The sequence below is a fragment of the Herpailurus yagouaroundi genome, unplaced genomic scaffold, assembly GCF_014898765.1.
Source record: "Herpailurus yagouaroundi ecotype Mexico unplaced genomic scaffold, PumYag 77, whole genome shotgun sequence".
Lineage (NCBI taxonomy): Eukaryota > Metazoa > Chordata > Mammalia > Carnivora > Felidae > Herpailurus > Herpailurus yagouaroundi.
In genome coordinates, this window is record NW_024412388.1 from 51,406,537 (window position 1) to 51,427,286 (window position 20,750).

The following is a 20,750-nucleotide window of genomic DNA, read 5'->3' on the forward strand; positions in this document are numbered from 1 at the left end:
GTTTGTGAGTTCGAGCCCCGTGTGGGGCTCTGTGCTGACAGCTCAGAGCCTGGAGCCTGCTTCGGATTCTGTGCCTCCCTCTCTCTCTGCCCCTCTCCCACTCATGCTTTGTCTCTCTCTGTCTCTCAAAAATAAGTAAACATTAAAGAAATTAAAAAATAAATAAAGGCAGAGACCTAAACAAGGCCATACAGTGTCACAGAGGCGGGCGAAGGCATTACGAAGGACCGCAAGAGCATTGCAGCCATGGCATTTGAGCTGGGCTTTGAAGGATGAATAAAAGCTCGCCGGCTAGACGGAGGAAGCAGCTTTCTAACTCAGACATGAAAGTGTGTGTGATGGGCTTGGGGAATGGCCAGCAAACCAGGCCCAGATTGCAGGGCGGGGGCAGAGGATGGGAAGGGCGAGGCTGGAGGTCAGCTCAGTTTATTCCGTAGAGAGTAGGAAACCAGCAAAGGTTCTACAGCAGGGCAGGAACCAGATGAAAGCTGAGTGTTGGATAGAACTCCGACTGCAGTGAGTGAGGCGGGGGAGGTGTACGTGGCTGGGGGTAGTGTCCCCAGAGCCTGGCCGTTAGTGGACAATAAGTATTTACAGAATGAACAAATGATTTCGAGAGGGAAGAATATAGCAGTTCTGACAAGAGGTCTGGCCAGACATAATGCTTTTCACTAACTGCTCGTTTTATGCATTTTTTTCTTTTAAGAGAGCAAAAGCTTTTCTTCTCCTTTATTGAACCATCACAAATGTATATAATCTGAGATTGGAGGCATAATTACATAATGTCTTACGTTGTTGGCAGTTTCCTAAATGTTTGCTTTGTCTCCCATAATAACTCTGTCATCTCCTTGACAGCCAGGGCAATGCCTCTTATGATCTGTGTGCATTGCCCAGCAATACCTCTCATGTGCTGAGCACACAGTAGGCCCCAGTAGGCAGAACCATGAAGCTGATTCACGGAGCCTAAGAGTCAGACAGGCTTTGTAATTAACTGGTTCAACTCTCTCATCGTACAGATGAGGAGACTGAGACCCAGAGGAAGGGAAACACATGCCCTACCTGAAAATACGTTCACAGTCCTACTTCTGGGCCCTTGCGTTTCACAGCAGGGACTTGGGCTCAGTTAAGCCTTTCAGGAGCAAATACCAAGGGTCAAGAACAGACTCTGAAATCAACCAGCGATGAGTTTGGGTAGCGGTAGGGCAAATAGAACACCAACACACAACCGATATAGGCACAAGAGAAATGTGTTCATGTACATGCATAGTATTCAGCTTCAGTGCTTACTCAGTGCTTACAGCATAGCCTGATAACTAGAACTGCTAGAGGACAGCATGAAGATTAGAGTGTGGACTTGGAGGAAGGTGGGTCCGAGTTCAAATCCCAGCTCTGCCGCTTACCCGTTTTGTGTTTGGCAAGTTCCCTAAACCCCCCCAGCCATGGTGTCCACACACGTGTAAAACGGGAAAAATACAATTTCCTCCTTACCAGGTTATACAGATTCACTGGGGTGAAGTATATAAAATGTCTATCACAGTGGCTGCAGTTGAAAGGGATTGAGTGAGAGAGAACGAAGGAAAGAAAACAGCAGGACTTGGCAACCTGTGGGATCCATTGGTTATTCACCCTTTGTTTGCTGAACACTTACTCCGTTCAAGCACTGGATCAGGAAGGAGAGGGAGGGGTCAGCTGCCCCAGCCTTTCAAACCTGGGTAACTAGAGTGGTAGGGACAACCAGTGAGTTAGAAAGATCAGGAGGGAAAAAAGATTTGGGAATAAGGGAACGGGCGTTCATCCTTGGGCATGCCGAGTGCCTGACTAGGGGTTCACCCACAGAGAGGGGTTCACCCGGAGAGTGTGGCCCAGCAGATAGTGGAAAAGGTGGGCCCGGGACAGGGGAGAGACCCAAAGATTAAAGGTGCAGATTCATGTGGGTACTGGGGGTGGGAAGCAAGAGCTAGCAGAGGAGTGTAAGGGAAACTCCTGAAGAAAGTCACATTTGGGAAGCCGACGAGGAAGAAAAACCAGGGTGGCGTGTGGCCCAGAAATCCAAAGTGGGTAAATCTTGAGGAAACCAGTGAGCTCGGGCTCAGTTTCAGAGGTGTGAGGGAAGATGCCAAGGGTTGACAAGATGGCAGAAGCAGCAGGTGGGGCTCTGCTTTGATGCTTCAGTGGAATCCCGGAGAGAAACGGACAGCAGCTCATAGGAGGGGTAAGGTGAGCTCGCAGGAAGGTGAGCATGCCTGCAGGCCAAGGGGGAGAAGCCAAGGTGACGGATGGACAGAGATGCAAGGAAGAGAAGGGGCATAAAAACCGATGCGTATCCAGGCACTAACACAGGCAGCAGACTTAAATGCCACCTTCCCCGCAGCCATAGCCAGTGAGGCGATTTTATTAGTCATATTGTGCAATGAAGAAAGTGGGCCCAGAGAGGCTAAGTAACTCCCCCAAGTTAGCAGTAGGAGGAGCTGAAATTCGAAGCCAGAAGTTCTGGCTCCAGAGTCCACAGCCAGTTTGAAGGAGAGTGTTTCTGGAGGCGGGAAGGGAAGGTTGTTAAGGCTGCGCTCTGGCAAGGGAGAGGACAGCAAAGATGGGGAGAAATCATGAGGTGGGGGGCAGGGAGAGTTCAAGCCACAGGACCTCCGCCTTCCCAGGAAGGCAGGAAACAGATCGAGTGCTAAGAGGCAGAGCCTACGAATGGATTGGAGGCCAGAGGACAGCAGACGAGGTTTACAGCAGTCAATGGGGAGACTGGATGAGACACAACGGAGATAAACATGAAGGAGGCCAAGCAGCCGCAGAGGTTAAAGGGCATGGATTTAAAACAAATCCATCAGTTGCAAGGCAAGATCAGAGAAAGGGGACAGTAAAGTTTAATCCAGGGTTGGGGTTTACACAAGTAAGAGGTGTTAAGGGGAGACTATAGGAAGGAAGGGAGGACATGGCATGGGTATAGTCCAGAGCTGGAAGGGGAAGGAGAGACGTGAAAAAAGACAAGTAGGTAGCAGGAAGGGGATGTGTTCAAAGAGGAGGTTTGAATCTCCCCTTGTACTGAGAAGGGCTGACTTTCCCCTCTGGCAAGAGGCACCCCCATGAAGGGCAGGCACAGGTCACAGCCTTCCTATCAGACATACCTTCCTATCCACATACCTGGCTTCAGGAATTTTCCCGCAGCTGAATAAATAAAAGTAAGTCCAGAGAAAAAGTCCTAATCAAAACCTGAATGCATCAGCTTGAGATTTTAATGTTACTCAGCACTGAAAAAAGGATTTTTAAAATCCATTGTGAAGGGGCACCTGGGTGGCTCAGTTGGTTAAATGTCCGACTTCACCTCAGGTCATGATCTCATGGTTCATGGGTTTGAGCCCCACATTGGGTTCTGCACCATGAGCGCAGAACCTGCTTCAGATCCTCTGTCCCCCTCTCTGCCCCTCTCCCTCTCCCTCTCTCTCAAAAATAAATAAAAACATTAAAAATAAATAAATAAAAATCCACTGTGAAAAGTTGTAATTCACACTCCCCTTCCCCCAATTCCATCCAAAGAATGCAAGATGTAAGCAGGGTTTGCTTTTTCTCAGTGGTGTAGTGGGCTCTATCACCCAGTATCCAATAAGCTGTGCCAAGCACATTTGCATTGTATTTAACTCTCATCTTAACCTTTGAAGAAAGGAATTGTTATCCCCATTTTATAGAGGAGTAAACAGGGGCTCATCACAGACTCTCTTTACATATGCATAGAAGTGATGTAATGACCTTCAATATTCAAGATAGAGTATTAGGAGAAAAACAGCAGAATAGTATGTAAAACCTCATTTTTATTAAAAAAAATTCCTATCCAGGGGTGCCTGAGTGGCTCAGTCAGTTAAGTGTCCAACTCTTGATTACGGTTCCAGAGATTGAGCCCCGAGTCAGGCTCTGCACTGACAGCAGGAGGGAAGCTGCTTGGGATTCTCTCTCTCCCTCTCTCTCTGCCCCTCGCCTGCTCTCGCGCCTGTGCATGTGCACTCACTTTCACTCTCTCTCAAAAAAAAACTTTTAAAGAAGTGTTATCAGGGTGCCTGGGTGGCTCAGTTGGTTGAGTGTCCAACCAGCTCAGGTCATGATCTTGCAGTTCACGGGTTCAAGCCCCGTGTCGGGCTCTGTGCTGACAGCTCAGAGCCTGGAGCCTGCTCCAGATTCTGTGTCTCCCTCTGTTTCTGCTCTTCCCCCATTCACGTGTGTGTGTGTGTGTGTGTGTGTGTGTGTGTGTGTGTGTGTGTGTCTCAAAAATAAACATTAAAAGAAATTTGTTTTAATAAAAAAGTTTCTATCTAGAGGCACCTGGGTGGCTCAGTCAGTTAAGCCTCCAACTCTGGGTTTCACCTCGGGTCATGATCTCATGTTGAGTGAGTTCGAGCCCTGTGTCGGGCTCTGTGTTCACAGTGTGGAGCCTGCTTGGGATTATCTCTCTGCCCCTCCCTCACACATGCTTTCTCTCTCTCAAAATAAATAAATAAATAGGGGTGCCTGGGAGGCTCAGTCGGTTAAGCATCCAACTCTGGATTTCTGCTCAGGTCTTGATCTCACAGTTTGTGAGTTCGAGCCCCACATCAAGCTCCATGCTGACAATGTGGAGCCTGTTTGGGATTTTCTCTCCTCCTCTTTCTCCCCATCCCCAACTCAAGCTCAAGCTCTCTCTCAAAATAAATAAATAAACTTAAAAAAAAAGTTTCTATCCAGATTATATATATATGAATTTATACCTACATCTAATAAGGATATAGTTATAACTCATATAGGTGTAGTGCCAAGTCTAAAACAATACACTCCAAACTGTCCCATAAACCCCAACCACCAATTCTTATCAATTCAGAGTTTTCCCTTTCATGTGTTTCTATATTATTTTAGATGTTTGCCACTCAGTGGCATGGTTTTTTAAATAATTTTTAATAAAAAAATTTTCCAATAGGGTTTATTGAACCTTTCAAATTGCAAAAGACCACCCACTCACACACACACACCCACACTCTAAAGATTATTTTTTAAATGGGAAAGGGAAAACTGGTCAGCGACATGCAGAAGAATGAACCTGGACCAGTTTCTTACACCATACACAAAAATAAACTCAAAATGGATGAAAGACCTAAATGTAAGACAGGAAGCCACCAAAATCCTCGAGAAGAAAGCAGGCAAAAACTTCTTTGATCTTGGCCGCAGCAACTTCTTACTCAACACATCTCCAGAGGCAAGGGAAACAAAAGCAAAAATGAACTACCGGGACCTCATCAAAATTAAAAGCTTCTGCACAGCGAATGTAACAATCAGCAAAACTAAAAGGTAACCAAGAGAATGGGAGAAGATATTTGCAAATGACATATCAGATAAAGGGTTAGTATCCAAAATCTATAAAGAGCTTATCAAACTCAACACCCAAAAAACAAATAATCCAGTGAAGAAATGGGCAAAAGACATGAATAGACACTTCTCCAGAGAAGATATCCAGATGGCCAACCGACACATGAAAAAATGCTCCACATCACTCATCATCAGGAAAATACAAATCACAACCACAATGAGATACCACCTTACACCTGTCAGAATGGCTAAACAATTCAGGCAACAACATGTTGGTGAAGATGCAGAGAAAGAGGATCTCTTTTGCATTGTTGGTGGCAATGCAAGTTGGTGCAGCCACTCTGGAAAACAGTATGAAGGTTCCTCAAAAAACTAAAAATAGAACTACCCTACAACCCAGCAATTGCACTACTAGTCATTTATCCACAGGATACAGGTGTGCTGTTTTGAAGGGACACATGTACCCCCATGTTTATAGCAGCACTATCAACAATAGCTGAAGTATAGAAAGAGCCCAAATGTCCATCGATGGATGAATGGATAAAGAAGATGTGGTATATATATATATATATATATATATATATATATATATATATATACACACACACACATACACACAATGGAGTATTACTCAGCAATCAAAAAGAATGAAATCCTGCCATTTGTAACTACATGGATGGAACTGGAGGGTATTATGCTAAGTGAAATGAGAGAAAGACAAAAATCATATGACTTCACTCATATAAGGACTTTAAGAGACAAAACAGAGGAACATAAGGGAAGGGAAACAAAAAGAATATAAAAACAGGGAGGGGGACAAAACAGAAGAGACTCATAAATATGGAGAACAAACGGAGGGTTACGGGAGGGGTTGTGGGAGGGGGGATGGGATAAATGGGTAAGGGGCACTAAGGAATCTACTCCTGAAATCATTGTTGCACTATATGCTAACTAATTTGGATGTAAATTTTAAAAAATAAAAAATAAGGGGCACCTGGGTGGCTCAGGCGGTTAAGCGTCCAACTTCAGCTCAGGTCATGATCTCACGGTCTGTGAGTTCGAGCCCTGTATTGGGCTCTGCGCTGACAGCTCAAAGCCTGGAGCCTGCTTCAGATTCTGTGTCTCCCTCTCTCTCTGCCCCTCCCCTGCTCATGCTCTGTCTGTCTCTGTCTCAAAAATAAATAAGAAAAAAATAAAATAAAATAAATTTAATTTAATTTAAATAAATAAAACGGGAAAATTTTCTTTTCCATTAGTTTATCAATTAAAAAACACACACCTTGTCCTTCAAGAGTCCAATTTTTTTTTAAGCTTAAAACGTTAATAAAGTAAGGTAGTAATGTCTTACAATGCAACAAATACTCGCCAAAGACAGGTGTTTGGTCCTTCCAGCAAAGACACCAGTCACCATGGCTGAGTGAAGTGGTCAAAATGACTCACCGCAGGGCCCCAACATCTCCATCTTTTCAAGTGTCTGCTCCCATCTTTCACTTCTGAGAGTTTCCTTCCCAAGCCATCATGCATTAGGCTTCCCATTGCCCCCACCTAACCATTACTCCATAATTAAAGTTTTCCCGAGCAGTAGAATTCATTCCCTCATCTGATGAAGGAATACAAAGTTAAGGGTTTAGAATTTTCTTTCTCTTCCCATGTAATTAATTAGCACTTCAGCAAGAGCTTTCTGAACACGCTGAATGAATTTGAGACTGAGTTGAATGGCAGAGGTACCAGGCAAGCTAGTTGGCTGGTGGGTTATCAATCTGCCACTGCGGGCAGCCATGATATCTGAATGTCCACCACTGACCTTCTGGGGGCGGGGGGCTGCTATGTGGGGATTAACTCACGGCTGGTGTCGCCAGTCCTGCCTTTTTCCAAAAGAAGCTGGAATGTGGATTTGTGTAAAATCTGCTTTTTAAATGTTTATATAAATCTTCTTTCTTTTTGTAAACACTATGGAGGTCAAATAAAACCCACATGCAGGCCCAGTGCTGCCCATGTGCCCACTAGCTGGGCATTGATGTGACCTCGGCCCACCTTTCCAGGCTCGTCCCCAGCTCCTCTGCCCCTCACAACCTCACCCTGTGCCCGAGCACCTCTGTGCCTGGGTTCGCAATGCACCAACCTTTTAGATGCCCTTTCCTGAGTTCTCTACCAGTGTCTTTTCCATCCTTCAAGGATCTGCCTAAATGGTACCAGCTCTTCCTAATCCTAAATATTAATCTCAGTTAACATTGTCCATCGTCTAAGGCTTTCTTCCAAAAGCTACTTCCCTTCCACTGCATTTCCATTGATTTTGGCACTTCTCACATTCTGCCTCTCGTTGCCATTATTTCTGCATGTTTAAGTCTTTCTGGTAGATCATAAATTGGTAAAAAGGAAGGATGCTTTTGTGTGTGTGCCAGCTATGACCTTGGTACTATTATCCTCATTTTACAGGACAGAAAACCAAAACTCAGTGACTAAGTGATCGCCCTGAGCTTCCCATATATACTGTCTCCCTGCCCATCTTCTACACCTCTGTCTGTTCCTGCTATCCAGAATCCTCCTCCTCCTTCCTTCTCTGTCTGGTAACTCCTACTCAACCAAGACAGTTTTACCTACCAGCATCTTCCCTTCTCCACACACCAGTCTGGACTGGTCCCCCTGCTCCCCACACTTCTGTGCTCCCATAGCACCCTGTAAGAACATCTGTCAGAGCACTCATCAAACATAATTAGCTATCTGATTCTTTGTTTCTTCTGTTGGGACTATAAGCTCCCTTCCTAGCAGAGTGCCTGGTCCAGGGTAAGTGATCAGTACGTATTTGTTGGATGGCAGGAAGAGAGGGAAGGAATGGGGGAGGGAGAGAGGGAAGAAAAAGGGATGGAGGGAATAAGGGATAGTAATAGCCCACAGGTAATCAACAAATGTTAGGTATAATAAAGCGCATGGTTCCGAGCCCCACTTCTGGGCTGGAATTGATGCTGGCTCCTTTGCAGCCCAAAAGCAGATACATGGGAAGGCTTGAGTTATACCCCCTTCATACTCCCTCCCCACCAGAGTGGGGCCAGCAGGTGGCAGCTTGCTGCTTGGTGTCAAGGTCTCAGGAATCAGCATTCACCTCTGTTCTTTGCTCCTGGCTTCCAGCCTCAGGGAAAGTGATTTTCTGTACCAGTGAGTCTCTGCTTTGGAAGGATAACTTCCCTTATGACGGATGATGTTGGGGATCAGCCTTCCCCAGAGGCTGGCAGGAAAGCACACTGGAGAAGCTCACAGCGGGCCAGTGCAGGGAGAAGGACAGACTACAATCCTCATTGCCCAGGGTAGGCAAGGGAGAGAGGAGTATCTTCCTTCAGAGAACCCTGGAAGTGAGGCTTTCTGCTCTGTGGATTGCTAGAAAACTCCTGTGACACTGCCACTCAACACAGCCCCTCCTCGTTCACAGGCCAGGAGGCTGGGCCAGGATGTTCCTGCTCCTACACCCTCTCCCTGACCCAGGCCAAAGAGAACCATCTTGGTTTCAGGAGAAACTGCAGAGACTCTAGCCTGGGTTGACGTTTTCAAAAGCCTAACTGCCCTCTCAAAGGAGCAGTTTACAGCACCTACTGACAGCCACCGTGAGATCAGGGGGTTAAGGAAAACTCTGGTCTCCTCACCACCATTCCACCAAAGTCAAGCCAGGAGGGAGGCCAAGGACGCCATTCCTCCAGGGAATTCGGAACCTCCGAGTACAAGCCTAGAAGTCCAGAGATCTGGGGAAAGGTCACAGGATCCATCCTGTTCCAGAGCCAGGATAGCACTCCCAGGTCCCCTGAGACCTAGACTCCACATTCAAGCAGCTGGGGTGGAGGAGCAGGGTCCCCTTTGCTCCCCCTTCTCCTCCCTCTTTGTCTCCCATGTCACTTAGTGACCCACCCAGAACCTCCCCCCAACCCCCAGGTGCTTCCGATCCCTGCCTCTAGGATTACAGAATACCAGGCTCTCACTGAGTAGACCTGGCAGGCCTGGCATCTGCAGGTACTTTAGCTCAGTAAATTCTCAATGAACCAGTAAGACAGGATCTTTTACCCCATTTTAAAGACAAGAAGATAAAGTTCAAAGCCATTTTATAATTAGGGAAGAAAAAAGAAAAAAACCTTAAAAGGAGACCACATTACTTAAATAAACAACAACAAAAAAACCACCCAAAACTGATAAGAACTAGGACTTAAACCAGAGAACTGACCAAATAATCTACTGCCTTAGGGGCGCCTGGGTGGCTCATTTGGCTGAGCATCCGACTTCAGCTCAGTTCATGATCTCATGGTTCATGGGTTCAGGCCCCGTGTCCGGCTCTGTGCTGACAGCTCAGAGCCTGGAGCCTGCTTCAGATTCTACGTCTCCCTTGCTCTCTGCCCCTCCCCCACTCGTGGCCTGTCTCTGTTTCTGTCTCTCTCTCAGAAATAAATAAAAACGTTCAAAAAGTTTTTTTAAAAAAATAATCTACTGCCTTAGAATGAAAGAAGGGAAAAAAAAAAAAGCTAATTTTATTGAGTACTTATCATGTGCCCAGTGCTTTAAGTGCACTATCTCATTTCATTCTTGGGGTAACCCTACAATGCAATTTCTTGTTATCCCCATTTTACAGATAAGAAACTGAGGGACAGGGCGGTGATATGAGTTAACAAAGGCCCAGGCCATTCCAGTCTTCCAGACTAGGCCACAGTGGTGAGTTAACAGGCTCACCCCTTCAGGGTAACATGCTAGCATTTTAACAATAGCTCTTTAGAGAAGACAAAGTAATCAAAGGAATGACTCCAATGCCAGGAATTTCAGGCCTCAGCCCTGCCAGTGGGCAGAATTCTCAGGGCAGGACCTTTTGGCAACACCAGGCATCACCCGAAGGCGGCCACCCACGGGCCTGGCTAACACGGGGCTCCATTCAGCAGCTGGCAAGGCCAAGGACTTGGGGATAGAGTGAGAAAGAAGATTAGGTCAGAGAAGGCCAGCCCCGAAGCAGGCACAAGTGTGGGGCAAGGAAGAAAAAGCAGAAGGTAATTTCAGGTGCTCCACGGATGTCCCCTCACCCAAAAATAGTAGCCTGCTTAACAACGTGGAAGAGACACTCTCAGTGTTAGTGTGAGGGCTGGGCAGGGAGCTACTGCAGGAGGCCTGGGTTCTCACCCCAGGTCACTCCCTGTGCCACCAGGGCTTGACACCTGCCCTTGCTGGTCCTCATCTGTAAGACGAGAGGGGTGGTGTAGGTAACCAGGGAGGTTTCCCAGAGACAAGCTCTAGGTGATGGGACCTAGAACAAGTGCCAAGATTGGTCCTGAAAAGGGGATCGAAGGATACTGTTCATTTGCTTTTATCAGGGTTCTCCAGGCCAGACCAGACGCGGCCCAAGGGATGGGGAGAGGGAGCTTCTAGCTAGAGGGGACAGCCTCACAAGGACCACTCCTGAATTCTCCCCACAGGCCAGAGCTGGCAGCTATAAGTAGTGATGCCTGCTGCCCATCGGCCAGGTTTGAGGGGTTCAAGGAAGCCCTCCCAGAGAAGCCCATGTGGCAAGGAGACAGGGACCATCACCCAGTGTAGAGGTTGGAGTCACCCAAATGGAAACAACTATCCAAAATGGTACTGAAGCATTAGAGGGCTCATGCCAATTTATGAAGAAGGCATCATTACCTCCTTTTCACAGATAGAAACTGAGGCTCGGCATGGTATTAGCCAGGTGTCAGAGCCAGTGTTAGAACCCGGTTCTGCTTGACCTCACAGCTTTTGCTCTCTATTTTTATCCTCACTGATGTAGCATGTGTGTCTGTGAGAGGAGCGAGGGTAAAGAGGGAAAGGGAGGAGATGTGAGAACAGGCAAAAGGCTGGAGAATACAATGGGAAAGACAAGGAAGGGCAGTAAGCACTTTCTTACTGAAACAAAATGGCAGCCATAGTTTTTCCAAACAGACTCTTCTGTGGTTGTATATAGTGGGTTTTAAGAGCACTGGGTTCTGAAATTAGCCAAATCTGGGCTGAGCTCCTGGCTCCACCACTTAATCCCTCTGTGACCTAGAGCATGTATTTAACCTCTTAGAGCTTCAGTTTTCTCACTGAATACAATGGGAATAATAATAGTCACACCTTATTGGGTAGTTGGTAAAGACTGAAGAACTATATTTAAGGGGCTGGGCATGGGTCAGGCACATATTAAACATTCAATAAAAGATAGCAAAAAACCAACCAGTATTCTAATGTACTCCAGTGGGCTCCCCTCTCTCCATGCTTCCTCCTCAAAATCGACATCTGGCCAGTCCCCCCACATCCTAACTCCCTCCTTCCTCCTGTCTGCTTCCTTTGCATTCCCTCCCTTGCAGAACCCACTTCAAAGCCTCTTCCCCCAGTGCTCCTTCTCCTTCCTAAGGACTCTAGCTTGCATTTGATCAAGTGATTCATCAATTAGCCTATAAGCTCCTTAACTTCTCAAGAATACAACGGTCCATTCTGTGACTGTTTCAATGGACTTGTTTGCATGGGATGGACCAAGCAATCAACATATGAGCTGGTGGGTTTGTGGGCTGATAGGAATCATCTAACCAGTTGCCCATGTGTGCCTGCAATTTGTAAATTAACCTCTGGATATACATCAAAACTTCTACCCAAACTGCCAATTATGTGCTCTTGCAAATATGCCAAACTAGTAAATGAAATTTACTACTGCCCAAGAATGCCTGGCACTAATTACACAGAGATAGATGGGCATATGAAAGATTATGGTTAGGGAGTGTGGGAAATTGGGAACTAAAGTTTACTGACTTCCTGTCAGAGAGTCTTTTTGCACCCCTTTAGCAGACTGATGAAGACAATGGACCCTTTCTCAGAACATTTTCAAATATTGAAAATAAAATGTATAGGGGTGCCTGGGTGGCTCAGTCGGCTAAGCGTCCGACTTCGGCTCAGGTCATGATCTCGCGGTCCGTGAGTTCGAGCCCCGCGTCGGGCTCTGTGCTGACAGCTCAGAGCCTGGAGCCTGTTTCAGATTCTGTGTCTCCCTCTCTCTGACCCTCCCCTGTTCATGCTCTGTGTCTTTCTATCTCAAAAATAAATAAACGTTAAAAAAAAAATTTAAAAAAAGAAAATAAAATGTATAGCTTGACTACAAAGAAACTCAATTATATTGACATATAATTATTAAAATTAAAAAATGACCCTCTCTCTCTGCCTGTCCCATGCTCATGCTCTGTGTCTCTCTGTTTCTCAATAATAAATAAACATTAAAAAAAAGTTTTTTTAAAAAGGGTGCCTGGGTGGCTCAGTCGGTTGAGTGTCCGACTTCAGCTCAGGTCACCATCTCCCGGTTTGTGAGTTCGAGCCCTGCGTTGGGCTCTGTGCTGACAGCTCAGAGCCTGGAGCTTGCTTGGATTCTGTGTCTCCCTCTCTCTGCCCTCCCATGCTCATGCTTTGTCTCTCTCTGCCTCTCAATAATAAATAAACGTTAAAAAAATGTTTTTTAAATTAAAAATGAATGTAATATAGTAACATACGTTCTTTATTAATGCATTAAATAACAAGCTTTAACACTGGGTGTAATAACGGCTGTAATTTCAAAGCTGCAACAGGCATAAATAATAGTTATCTGCAGGAGTTCAAATGTGATATGAAAAGATTGGTGATTTCTAGGGGCGCCTGGGTGGCTCAGTCGGTTAAATGGCCGACTTCAGCTCAGGTCGTGATCTCACGGTTCATGGGTTTGAGCCCTGAATCAGGCCCTGTACTGACCGCCCAGAGCCTGGAGCCTGCTTCCATTCTGTGTCTCCCTCTCTCTGCCCCTCCCCCACTCATACTCTGTCTCTCTCTCAAAAATAAAACACTAAAAAAAATTTTTTTTAAATAGAAAAGATTGGTGATTTCTATCGGTGACAACTTCCCAGGTACTGCAAATACACTATGGTTTGTTGCCTACAACCCACATAATCAAAGAAAATGCCAAATAAAGATGTTATCTTTTTTCTCCCAACCACGTTTACAAACTGAATTCTACACATGAGTTCCTTGGGGCCGTTAATCCCAAGTTAAGAATGTTAGGTCCTTAGATCTCCGTGAGTCTTTGTACGGGGCTGTTAGGTCCTTAGATCTCCGTGAGTCTTTGTACGGGGCATATCCTGGACTTCCAGCTCACCCTCACCTCTTTCTCCAGGAATCTCCACCCACAGGCCTTCCTGCCCCAAAAGGTCACGTTCTGTACCCATGAACCTCCTCTGATTGGGAGGACTGGGCCATCTGATTGGCCCAGAGAGGATGCCTGCCTCCATAGCAACCCGTGCCCAGGCTGGCCAGGGACCAGCCAAGACATGGCCCAGAAAGAGAGCTCAGACAACAGGATCCTCCCTGGAACTTGTACTGAGTGACAAAGGAGAGGTCCCTCTGATAGTAGGCTGAGGGTGGGGTGGGCGGGTGCTGAGTGGAGCCCATGGCACCAGCTGTACTGGTGGAGTAGCCTTGAACTCAGAACCTCCTCCACCCAGCCTCGAGGGTGCCTGGCTTCCATTCAGGACTGTTCTTAAATATCAGTGCTGCATTTACAGCTCCCCTCCTCTTCATTCGAATCAGCTTTAGGGAATCTGTTTTCTGTATCAGAAGAGCCAGTATGAACAACAGCATTTTAAAGATGAGAAAGTTCAAGTTCAGTAAACATGAGTCATTTGCTCAGGCTCACAGGGCCAGCATGTGGTGAAGCCATTTCCCTTCTCTGACCCTCCTTTTTTTTTTTTTTAAGGAGGAAGAGAAGAGGGGTGATAGCCTTCATTACTTATTTATTTAAAATCCCATAAATGAGGGGCATCTGGGTGGCTCAGTCAGTTAAGTGTCCAACTTCGATCTCAAGGTTCATAAGTTCGAGCCCCACATCGGGCTCTGTGCTGACAGCTCAGAGCCTGGAGCCTGCTTCAGATTCTGTGTCTCCCTCTTTCTCTGTCCCTCCCCCACTTGCACATGCACTCTGTCTCTCAAAATAAATAAATAAACTTAAAAAAAGAAATAAATAGGGGCGCCTGGGTGGCGTAGTCGGTTAAGCGTCCGACTTCAGCCAGGTCACGATCTCGCGGTCCGTGAGTTCTAGCCCCGCGTCGGGCTCTGGGCTGATGGCTCAGAGCCTGGAGCCTGTTTCCGATTCTGTGTCTCCCTCTCTCTCTGCCCCTCCCCCGTTCATGCTCTGTCTCTCTCTGTCCCAAAAATAAATAAACGTTGAAAAAAAAAAATAAAAAAACTTAAATATTACTAAACATTAAAAAAAAGGGGGCGGGGAGGGCACCTGGGTGGCTCAGTCAGTTAAGCATCTGACTTTAGCTCAGGTCATGATCTCTCAATTTGTGGGTTTGAGCCCTGCATCTCGCTGTCTGCTGTCAGCACAGAGCCCCCTTCAGGTCCTCTGTTCCCCTCTCTCTCTGCCCCTCCTCTGCTTGTGCTCTGTCTCCCTCAAAAATAAAACATTAAAAAAAATAAAACTTAAACATTACTGATAAAATGACCCCACCTCCCCACACACTCAGTATGGTGCCTAATAATATAGACCCTGACCATATTAGGTTGTTTTCACCCAAGTTGACATTCCTGTCTTCTAAACCCTTCCCCAAGAGCAGGATGGCTGCATTGCCAGGGCCAAAGGGGGTGGAGTGGTGAGGAATGGAGATGAGCACAGCACCTGGAAACACACAGCCCAGCCGCCTGGTACCCTGCTATGAAAACCAAAATCAATTTCACTGAGAGTTGGCATCTCTGGCTGCTGGGCAAAAACCAGGCTGCGGAGGGGAATCTGCACCAAAGGCTGCTCTTTTATCTTTGCGTGGAGCATATTCTCCCCAGTGCCATATTTCTCTGCCCCCTTGTCACTTAACGCCAGAGCAACAAATTAGAAATACATACCAAAGGAGACAACAAAGGCTACTTCCACGCAAAGGGGCAAAACCACAGCCACATGAAAGATAGATATATATCCAGCCAGTAAGTTTTATTTACTTTGAGAGAAAAATAATGGGGGGGGAGGGCAGATGAGAATTCAGATTTTCTCCCACAATGCCTGTGTCCCCAGAAAGCTATGTGAGGGGCAGGGCCCAGGCCCCAGGCCCCAGGGCTGGGGCAAGACAGTGAGACATTCCTTTTGAAAATACACTTCTTTCCCTTGGAGAAGGAACATTCAGCCAGCTTCTCAGACACCACCAATCTATAACTGCCTGCATATCACATTAACCATCTACTTGAAATCTTGAGGCAGCATTTATTTTATCCTAGAAACTGCGACAGGCCTATTTTTAGTGGGAGGGCCTCTTCTTTCCTTTAATCCTACTTTGAAATATTATCCATATAGACTGGAAACTGTTCACAGAAGGCCTATTAGAAGCCTCTTAGTCTAAACTCTGGGTCTGGGAGATTAACATTCCTAGGCACAGAGAGGTTAGGGATCTAGCTGTAGATCACACAGTTGGTTGGCAGCAGATGTAGGCTCCGATCCCAGCATGCCCTAGCCTTCAAGCCCACGCCTCTTTCCACAAACGGATACAGAGCAGCACAAAGTGGTTGGCCATCTGATATGCAGAGACAGATCTGTCAATCTCAGTCTTATCATTGATTAGTTCCACGCCCTGGGCAAGTCATTTAACCTCTCTGAGCCTCATTTTCCTCATCTGTACATCTGGGGTTATGACTACAACTGTCTGGAGGATTACTGAGAATTACATGAGCCAGAGCTTGACACACAGACCAGACAAGCCATTATTATAGTGTAAGTGCTCCTGTTTCCCGTGAAGCGGTGAGTGGATCTGCCATCTGAGATGTGAGAACTATCTGCATGACTGCCCAGAGATAAACAAGACAAGATTGCTAGCACACCCATTTTACAGTTAAGAAAATTCAGTCCTCAGAGATGACATAACTTGCAGGAGACCAGAGTTTTAGAAGTGAGTACAGGGTTGCCTGGGTGGTTAAGTGTCCGACTTCCGCTCAGATGATGATCTCACGGTTCGTGAGTTCGAGCCCCACATCGGGCTCTCTGCTGTCAATGCAGAGCCTGCTTCACATCTTCTGTCCCCCCTCCCTCTGCCCCTCCTCCGTTCTCTCCCTCTCTCCCTCTCTCTCAAAATAAATAAATAAACTTAAAAAAAAAAAGGCACATTCTCAGCATTAAGAAGTCCTAACTGTCCTCCCTACCACACCTCCTAAGGTTTGGGTTGAATTAGAATGAGTTATCCCTTCCTTGCCCCCCACAGAGCAGAGCCTTCTGTCATTGGCTCACACTCTGTGATCCTTCCTCATAAACTGGAATCAGCACAGTGCCTAATACAAAGCAGAGACTCAGTGCAGTTTTGATGAGTGAGTGAATTACTGAATGAGTGAAAATCCTGATCCACAGATAAGAAGGTACTGATTGGCCCAACAACCTGAAATAGATGTTTTGTTGCAGAAAGCAGGAAGCAGGCCGGCAAGAGCTCCAAGGGCAGGAAGCAAGAACCCCATTCTCTTCATCCATTCCCAAGCCTGCTCTATAGGGAAGAAGCCTTTGACAAGACCAAGAGCTAGGTCCCAGATCTCAATGATCCCATCCAGAGGGTTTCCAAACCTGGCCCGCACAACTCAGTCCAGGGCCCGGAAGATAACTGTGAAGCACACGTGACCCTCCTCCAGCTAAAACAGATGTAATAACATTGCAGGCAAGGGGCAGCAAACAGGCCAGGGAGATGGCCCATCTATCTTCCTAATTGTCAACTCTGCCCATAATAAGATTTTTCTCCCTGTCACACCTTAGGCTGCTACTGAACTGAAGCAAAACCAAAATATCCATCTTCCAGCCATAAATAGTGGCCTTCACAAGGTGCCAGGGATGAAAGGAGGCTATTTGGCTAAGAGAGGCAGACAGAGCTGGAGGGAGCCCTGGCCAGGGAGTCAAGAGCTGAGGGTTGGGAGGAGGTGCGGGGGGTGGGACACTGAAGGGGGATGGCATGCTGTTGCCCAGCTGTAGGTGCTTAGGCAGTCACTGCACCTCCCTGGGCCTCTGCTTCCTGTCCAAAGTTCTGGAAATGGGGTCAGTGGGAGACGGGAGGGATGTGAATCATGTGATATTGTATATAAGATGTTTTAGGTTACAGGCATTTGGAGGCGAGTATAGTATCCATAATTTTCATCAGAATTTCCAAGATATAATATGTAACCCTCCTTCCCCTCCCTAAAAAGAAAGTTAAGAAATACTAGCCTGGACCATTTTTATCCAATAAGCATTTACTGAACACCTTCAATGTGCTAGACTTGAAACACAAATATGACAGAAGAGTCCTCCTTTTCTGATGTTCAGTGCAGTTTATACTCTCTGTGACAGAAGCATGTCCAGGGAGCTTCAAAAAGACAGACGAGGCAGCATTGACCTGATCAGGAAAGGCCTTCTGTGATGGCACTGGCGGTGCTGGTGGTGGTGGAAACCTCACATTTAATGTTGAAGTTGAGGGGCGCCTGCCTGGGTGGCTCAGTAGGTTAGTGTCAGACTTCGGCTCAGGTCATGGTCTCGTGATGTTTGAGTTCTAGTGCCACGTCCGGCTCTGTGCTGACAGCTCGGAGCCCGGAGCCTGCTTCGGATTCTGTGTCTCCCTCTCTCTCTCTGCCCCTCCCGTGCTCCCACTCTGTCTCTCTGTCTCTCTCTCAAAAATACGTAGAAACATTTTTTAAAAAATTAATGTTGAAGTTGAAAGCTGGCTGTGCACTCACTGGCTGAACACTCACTGGCTGAACATGTAGGAACACTATTTTAGACAAAAGACAGCATGTGCAAAGACGATGTGTGTTCCAGGAACAGTTTGAAGTGTAATTGTGAGTAAAACCTAGAGGGTGCTCATGGGGGGGGGGGGGGGCGGGGGGGGGGAGATGGGGGAGTGGTAGAACCAGAAATGGGGCAGGGAAGGCAGAAGGGTCCAGATTAGGAAATGCCACGTAAGCCATCCTAAAGAATTTTAGGATTGTAGACAGTGAGTTCACTCTAGCTTTAAAAGTCTCAGGATGAGCCACTGCTTCCAACATGAATCTTCCTAAATGTTGGGCAGGGGCCTTGGTTAAGTTGTGAGCACAGTGGGCAACAGGGAACAGCTGGAGGAAAGAACTATTGCCCCTTGGCGCTCTGGGTGGACATGGGCTGTCTGACCAAGGTGCTGGTAGTAAGTGCGTGCGTGAGGACGGGCCTGGCACCCGCCTGACAGTTTATCTCTCTGTCCTCCCAGCCTGGGGGATTCCAGCTGCCTGTTATTACGGCTGAGAAAGAAAATTAATGATTGGCCCAGGCAATGGGATGCTAAAGTAAGGGCATGTCCATATTATGGGTCCCTGGTCATCACTTGGTAAACAGTCTTTCAGTCCTTCTAATGGTCTCTGCTACTGGCCTCAGGGCCTTCCCACATGCTGTGCTTCCATCCTCTTCAACTAATTAACTCCTGTGAGCCTCTGACTGAGCAACGACTGTACCTATCACAGAATCACAGTATCTAATCCTTTCCTTTCAAAGAAGTCAGCACTGTTTGTAACTCTGTATTTGAGTGATTTGATTCATGTCGGTCTTGGCCACTGGACTGCAAGCTTCATAAAGCCAGACAGTGCCGGTTTTCTTCATTTGTGTTCCGCTACTTTGCCTCGTGCCTGGCACAGAGCAAGTACTTGTTGACCAAATGGACCCTGAGCCATCCCCCATTCTCAGTGTCCTTTAAACATTCCCCAGAACTCACCTTATGGTCCGGGGAGGAGGAGTTTTGGACATGCGCAGGAGGATTAGGATGAAAAGGCAATATCAGAGTGGAATCTGCTGTGATTCCATGTGTAGCTCTGTGTTCTTCTGCGTCATGTCTTGAAAGGTTCGAAAGAACCCACATTTGGTTTTACCCAGGCAGCTTCTGTGTTTAATTCAAGATGCTTTCTCCCCAGGCCTCAACCTGGTCACTGGCTGCATCAGACTGGACATGGTCAACAGGACTTTGCCCAGGCTTCGGAGGGTCATCCTGAGGAAGGGGGGAATCTCCTCTTCCTTTTCCTGGAAAATGCCTCTTCCTAGCCCTCCCAGCCTGCACCCTATCTCTTGAGAACTGAAACCACTGGTTCTTGCAGCCCTAGCAGACGCTCAGAGCAAGCACTTATTTAGACCAGGCTTAGCGGCCCTGGGCTCTCCTTTCCACCTCCGGTGCTAAGTTACTGGCGACTCTACAGGGACAAAGTACTTGGGGTCAAAGGTTTGACCTCAAGGGAGCGATGAGAAGGAGGGAATCTCACCAGGTGGCCCACAGCTGAACGAAAGCGCCCTAGGCTGCCTGTGCACCCGCCCCTCCTCCCCCGGGGCGGCCCCACTGCCTCCACCCAAGGTCGTGGCCCAACGCGAGCTCTGGAAAGTTCAGCCAGGAGCCGAGGGATACCAGGGTAGACACTGGGGGGCCGGCTTTTGCCAAAGATAGAAGAGCTCGATTCCAGGTCGCCCTGGGAGCTGGCGGCAGGGCGCCCAGTCCCGCAATCTGCATCCCGGACCGCAGCGCCCCGCTCGGAAGCTCTGGGCGGGGGCTGCACCACCCGAGCCGCAAGGACAACGCGGCCTCCCCCTCCCCACCGGTGTCCTCTCTGGCCAGCGCTGGGACTCGGGGAGCCGGTCAGGGCGGGAAGGGGAGCGACGCCCGCCCTTGGGTAGCCCGCGCAGCCCCGGCAGTCCCCTCCCCGCTCTGTCGCGGACCCCAGGCAGGGGCGCCAGGTCGGCCCAGGCTGCCGCAGCCTGTGTCTTAAGGGGAGCCGGGGACGCGGCGCGGGGAGGAGACGAGGCGGGCGGCGGAGCCAGAGAAGAGTGGCCGAGCGCCGGGGCCAACACCCGGGTCGCGCGGGTCAGGGTGCTGGCACGCCCCACTCAACGCGCGGCGCGCGCTGGGGTCGCAGAGAGCCTTACCTTGGCGAGCCGCAGAAGTCCGGAGGGAGGCGGCCGGCTGTGCCTGGGGCCGGCCGGCGCACACCCCGGCTTCGGGGCGCACGCAGGCTTCGGGGCGCACGCAGCCTCCGGGTGCACAGTCCCGGTCCGGGGCGCGCACCCCCGGGCTGGCGCACTCTGGTCGCCCAGGGCGCGCACACCCTCGGGCGCCCTCTCGCCGGCGGGCTGGGCCTGGGCCCGGGGCGCACACCCAGTGGGGCACACCCACCGCGGCCGATGCGGGACTGGCCAGGCGCGGCCGGCGTCGCCGGCTGCCAACACCACCCGAGTCCCCGCCTTCGCTAGGGGAAGAAAAAAAGACTCCTGACGCGGCGCGGGCTTTGGTGTGTGGGAAGGGGCAGCATTGCGAAACCGAGGGGAGGGTCTTAGCCTTGGACAGAGTTTGGAGGAAAAACTTTTTGCAAAGAGACCCGAAACCTCCTAACTGTGTATAGCGCTTTGCAGATTTCCAAAGTGCTTTCACGTACATTTATGTCAGTTA

General features: G+C 48.3%; 1 protein-coding gene across 3 annotated transcripts in view; it reads right to left on the bottom strand.

Moving 5' to 3' along the window:
* KANK4 (KN motif and ankyrin repeat domains 4) overlaps positions 1-20,529 on the bottom strand; it is a 73,247-nt gene extending 52,718 nt beyond the window's left edge. For all 3 annotated transcript variants that reach the window (XM_040470446.1, XM_040470444.1, XM_040470443.1), the window contains exon 1: positions 20,231-20,529. The gene's annotated coding sequence lies outside the window, so the exon portion shown is untranslated. The remainder of the gene's footprint in view (positions 1-20,230) is intronic.
* Between the last annotated feature and the right edge of the window lie 221 nt (positions 20,530-20,750).